The 6000-nt window shown below is 48.7% G+C and overlaps 1 protein-coding gene across 6 annotated transcripts in view; it reads right to left on the bottom strand.

Annotated features, from left to right (window-relative positions):
* The window catches only part of med30 (mediator complex subunit 30), a 50333-nt gene extending 44538 nt beyond the window's left edge, over positions 1–5795 (bottom strand). For 2 of the 6 annotated variants that reach the window (XM_078398471.1, XM_078398466.1), the window contains exon 1: positions 5590–5795. The gene's annotated coding sequence lies outside the window, so the exon portion shown is untranslated. Of the gene's footprint in view, positions 1–338; positions 511–1176; positions 1240–2302; positions 2385–5487; positions 5534–5589 lie in introns of those variants that run through there. The other 4 variants (XM_078398468.1, XM_078398469.1, XM_078398470.1 and 1 more) reach the window with 4 other exon arrangements.
* Positions 5796–6000: the final 205 nt, after the last annotated feature.

Genomic DNA, 6000 nt, shown 5'->3' on the forward strand with positions numbered 1-6000 from the left:
TGGAGAGTGAGGGAAACTAAGGGTTACTTGAAGTTAGAGAAGTCAATGTTCATACCGCTGGAGTGTAAGCTGCCCAAGTGAAATATGAGGTGCTGTTCCTCCAATTTGTGCTGAGCCTCATTCTGATAATGGAGGAGGCCCAGGACAGTGTGGGAATGGGAGGGGGAGTTAAAGTGCTGAGCAACCAGGAGATCAGGTAGGTTTAGGCGGACTGAGCGGAGACGTTCAGCGAAACAATCGCCGAACCTGCGCTTGGTCTGGCCGATATATAGGAGTCCACACCTAGAACAGTGGATGCAGTAAAAGAGATTGGAGGTGCAAATGAACCTCTGCCTCACCTGAAAAGACTGTTAGGGTCCTTGGACGGAGTCGAGGGGGGAGGTAAAGGGACAGGTCTTGCATCTCCTGCGGTTGCAGGGGAAAGTACCTTGGGAGGGGGTGGTTTGGGTGGAAAGGGACGAGTTGACCAGGGAGTTGTGGAGGGAACGGTTTCTGCGGAAAACGGAAAGGGGTGGAGATGGGAAGATGTGGCCAGTAGTGGGATCCCGCTGGAGGTGGCAGAAATGTCGGAGGATTATATGCTGTACGTATGGGGTGGAAGATGAGGACAAGGGGGACTCTGTCCCTGTTACGACTGGGGGGAAGGGGGAGCAAGAGCGGAGCTGCGGGATATCGAGGAGACCCTAGGGAGGGTCTATAATGGAAGAGGGGAAGAATGAGGACAAATCCACTGTCCTGGTACGGAATACCTCATCTTGGATTTATTCATGTTGATCCAAGCTGAACCCTACAACTGAATCCTTGCTATGATTTTCATCCAACCCGTTTACTGTTCATCAGTAATGACATCCTCATACATCATTATCTCAGGGATCAACTTTTTCCAATGTCTTCTTTACCACCTTTCCCTGCTTAAACCTTCACAAATGTCACCAAGTGCAAAACTCTGCAATTCAGCACCTCCATTATCCTTACTTATCCATCATGTCTCCATATGATCCCAGAAATCAACTTTAAGATCTGTTTTCCAAACTCAGTTTTCACATATTCAACCTCATGGATGGGATCTTTCTCAACCATGTACCTCAAACATTTCCAGCTACCATTTGCCCCTTCCTTTCCAGGCTATGCTTTGTTATTTGAAACCTAGGCAGTAGTTGACATCTCCCATATTACCTCATGCTGAGTCAATGCTCAGCAACATTTCCCTGTCCTTTGCAATTCTCCTCCAGATGTACTTTGTCTCTTTCCCTTCCACCCACACCTGGCTCTTCCCTTCGAATGTCTTCTCAAAACTACTCCATTTTACTTCTTGGGTAGGCACAAAATGCTGGAGTATCTCAGCGGGTCAGGCAGCATCTCTGGAGAGAAAGAATACCTTCAATTTAAACCAGCATCATTTTGTGTTTACCTTCGATTTAAACCAGCATCCACCCATTCCTTCTCTCCAGAGATGCTGCCTGACCCGCTGAGTTACTCCACCATTTTGTGTCTACCTTTGATTTAAACCAGCACCTGCAGTTTTTTTTCCACCATTTCACTTCTTACTTGATGCCTATTCCTCCTCCATTAAGTGTTTAGTGGAAATATTCATAACAGCAGAGATCAATGTTCAAATAAAAATCCTTTTGCACTTTTGTTCTACCCGTTTTACAATTTTTTTGTAGAAAAAAACATTAAATGTTAAACAAAAATGTGTTTTTGTTCTTGTACATCAATTTCCAGGCACATTAAAGCTGTCTGGTAACTCAATAGCTACATTTAATGTACAGACTAGTAAATTAAACAAACAGAGGGGCTTTTTTACCCTCTAAAGAAAAGGTGGAAGGCAGCAGATGCCAAGCACATCCTCATTTTATTGTGTTGCGTTGTGGATACACAATAGGCATTCCTCAGAGGATTTACTGTTGCCTGAGGAACCAAGCTGGAAACACAGAGCTGAAATTCTTTAGGCCACCTATGCTTAAAATGGGGGAAGAAAAAAGTGATGTGGCTTAATGTAGATATTTAGCACTCTCTTAACAACAAGGATTCGATTGCATTCTTAACCTTGTGCTGCTTCTAATGTTCCTCTGCACACAAAAATTAAAGGATCATGAACTATACCCCTAACCTCCACAGGTGACTTTTTTATTCTTTGCTAAATGGCAGGGGAGGTAAATTCATCTTTCTGATCTATTTATGGAAACGTAAAACGTGCATGTTTGAAACATTTACTAGAGAGATCAACAATTATATTTCAATTAATTCACAGATTCAGACAGCAGAACCGTCAATGACTGGATAAAAATTGCATCTTTACATAACAACATGTCCTTCGATACTTCACAGAAGTGCGATTAAACAGCTCAGGGGTCCCATTATGAAAAAAATGATCAAATGTTTGGTCGAAAAGTAGAGTTGAAGGAACATCATAAACAAGAAAGCGAGTGGAAAGATCCAGGGAGCGAATTCTAGATCTTGGGAACAGGATAATCTAAAGGATCTGAAGATGTCTGAAGAAGGGTCTCGACCCGAAACGTCTCCCATTCCTCCTCTCCAGAGTTGCTGCCTGTCCGCTGAATTACTCCAGCATTTTGTGTCTATCTTCTAATCCAGGGATCTCCAAACTATGGCCCGCGGACCACATCTGGCCTGCCACGAGATTTTATCAGGCCCGCGGCAAGCTCTTACGCGGCAGGGACTGAAGGCAGAAGCTGCCCGGCGAAGGTTCACCGAAGAGCAGATCGCCACCGACCCAGAGCCGGGACAAGACAAGAGATCGCAGCGCCCCCTCGCAAACACCAAACCCAAGGAAACTTCCCTCCTCGCCTCCGCCGCTCACCCTGGGGAGAGAGAGAGGTGGGGGGGGGGGGAGAAGAGTCGGGGTAGAGGGAGCAGCGGGTGAGAGCGGGAGCGCGGGGAGGGTGTCAGAGGGTCCAGTGAAGGAGCGCTGCCACTTGCGGGGCCTGCACCCTCCCTCTCCCTCTCTCTCTCTCCCCCCCCCCTCCCTCTCTCTCTCCCTCCCTCTCTCCCCACTCCCTCTCCCGGAGCCAGCGAGATCTGCGCCGCTCCTCCACTCTCTTCCCTGACCCCCATCTCCCTCTAACGCAGCGAAATAAGAACAAACACGAGTGAAACTTCCCTCCTCACTGCCGCCACCGCCGCTCACCCCGGGGATGCGGGGCTTCTGACAACAACTACACATGTGTTTGTTCTTATTTCGCTGCGTTAGAGGGAGACGGTGCCGGGGAAGAGAGTGGAGCAGCGGCCCAGATCTCGCTGGCTCTGGGAGAGAGGGTGGGAGCAGCCCCTGCAAGTGGCTGCACTCCTTCACCGGACCCTCTGACACCTTCCCCTCCCCCTCCCTGCACTCCCACTCTCACCTGCTGCTCCCTCTACCCCGACTCTTCCCCCCCCCCTCCCTGCACTCCCACTCTCACCTGCTGCTCCCTCTACCCCGACTCTTCCCCCCCCCTCTCTCCCCCCCCTCTCTCTCTCCCCCCCCCAACTCTCTCTCTCCCCCCTCTACCCCTCTCTCTCTCTCCCCCCTCTACCCCTCTCTCTCTCCCCCAGTGATGGTCACTGTATTGTTTCTGTGTTATAAATAATTGTATACCTATGGTATATCTATATTACAATATTTCAAGCACTTTTAAAAATTGAATGTTATTTATTTGTTGCCATATAAACCTAATGTAAATTAACCTAACTTAGTTTAACCTTTCTTAATCTAACGTAACCTAGTCTAAACTTTGTTGAGTTCATTAAATTTATAAAACTCACACTTTATTTTTTCCTACTGCCCGCAAAAATGTGCCAAATACATAATGTGGCCCTCATGCTGAAAAGTTTGGAGGCCCCTGTTCTAATCTAAAGGATCATCAGAATTGAAGGAGCACGGATATCTCAAACAGCTGAAGGGCGAGAGATTATGGCTATGGACCAAATTAAAAAGTCAAAAATCCATCACAACAACTGAACTCTGTCACTGGATTCCTCAACTACAAGGAAAATTACATTTTAAAAATAAATCACCCACTTTAAAAAAATATCTATCCAGACCTTTGACTGAGTGATAGCAACCGTTCTCCGAATGACTCTATTGAGAAAAAACCCCAACTTCTTTATTTTACAAAGCTTCATGCAACTTTTTAAAATAAGCAACAGTGGGGCAGGTTTAAATGTCAGGGCTTTCCCACAGCCCAGGAAAAACAAGGCTGGAATAATAGCAGCTCTGGTTTGAAGAAAAGAGATTATTCACTGCCGAGGAGAGACACAAAACTGCTGGAGTAACTCAGTGGGGGACAGGCAGCAGACAAAATGTGCAAGAAGGAACTGCAGATGCTGGTTTACACCGAAGGCAGACACAAAATGCTGCAGTAACTCAGCGAGACAGGCAGCATCTCTGGATGCTCCAGTTTAAATTCCATTTGGAATATTTTGGAGGACCAAGAACCAAGAGAAGAAATGGGTGACATTTCGGGTCGAGACCCTGCTTCAGATGTCAGACAGACTCTCAGTCTGAAGAAGAGTCTCGACCCGAAACGTCACCCATTCCTTCTCGCCACAGATGCTGCCTGTCCCGCTGAGTTACCCCAGCATTTTGTGTCTATCTTTGGTTTACTCCGCCACCTCCAGTTTAAATTCCATTTGGAATATTTAGGAGGACCAAAAAACCAGCATCTGCAGTTCTTTCCTACAGACAATGGGGATGATCTGGATTGTTTAGGACACACACACGCACACTGCACACACACCCTGCGCACACACACACACCCTGCGCACACACACTCTCACTACACACACACTGCACTGCGCACACTGCGCACACACTGTACACACTACACACACTGTACACACACACACTGTACACACACACTGTACACACACACACTACGCACACTGTACACACTACACACACTACACTGTACACACTACACACACTGTACACACACACACTGTACACACACACACTGTACACACACACGCTACACACACAACACACTGTACACACACACACACTACACACACAAACACACTACACACACTGTACACACTGTACACACACTGCACACACACTACACTGTACACGCTACACACTGTACACACACACAACACACACACTGTACACACTACACACACTACACACTGTACACACTACACACACTGTACACACACACTACAGACTGTACACACACACACTACACACTGTACACACTACACACACACTACACACTGTACACACTACACACACACTGTACACACACAGTACACACACACACTGTACACACTACACACACACTGTACACACACACTGTACACACACTACACTACACTACACACACAGTACACACAAACACACTGTACACACACACTGTACACACACACTCTACACACACTGTACACACACTACACACACACTGTACACACTACACACACACTGTACACACACTACACACTACACACACTGTACACACTACACACACACTGTACACACACACTCACTACAATCAGCAAAACCGGTTCTTGGATTCTGGGTCCTCCTAAATGTTCCAAATGTTATTTACACTGGAGGTGGGTCAGTGGGGACGGGGGTTTAATACTCACGGTTTACCCTCATGCCCGCCGAGCCGAGCAGAGCAGAGTCTGGGTGTGTGAGGGCGGCGACAGTGGGAGCGGCTCATTGAGGCAGAGACAGTGGGAGAGAGAGAGAGAGAGAGAGAGAGAGGGAGGGGGAGGGAGGGAGAGAGGCCGCCAGCAGCGGCGAGAGGAGCGGGAGCGGGGTGGAGGTGCGGGAGGAGCAGGCTGTGCGGCCTGGGATGGCGGGGCGGGGCGGGGGAGGGGCCTGGCCCGGGGAGGGGGAGGGGCCTGGCCCGGGGAGGGGGAGGGGCCTGGCCCGGGGAGGGGGAGGGGCCTGGCCCGGGGAGGGGGAGGGGCCTGGCGCTGCTGCAGGCTCCTCACTAGAGTACCGAGCGGCAGCGTGCAACTCACAGCACAGCTCAGCTCAGCACACATGCA

The sequence above is a fragment of the Rhinoraja longicauda genome, chromosome 4 (genome assembly GCF_053455715.1).
Source record: "Rhinoraja longicauda isolate Sanriku21f chromosome 4, sRhiLon1.1, whole genome shotgun sequence".
Classification (NCBI taxonomy): domain Eukaryota; kingdom Metazoa; phylum Chordata; class Chondrichthyes; order Rajiformes; family Arhynchobatidae; genus Rhinoraja; species Rhinoraja longicauda.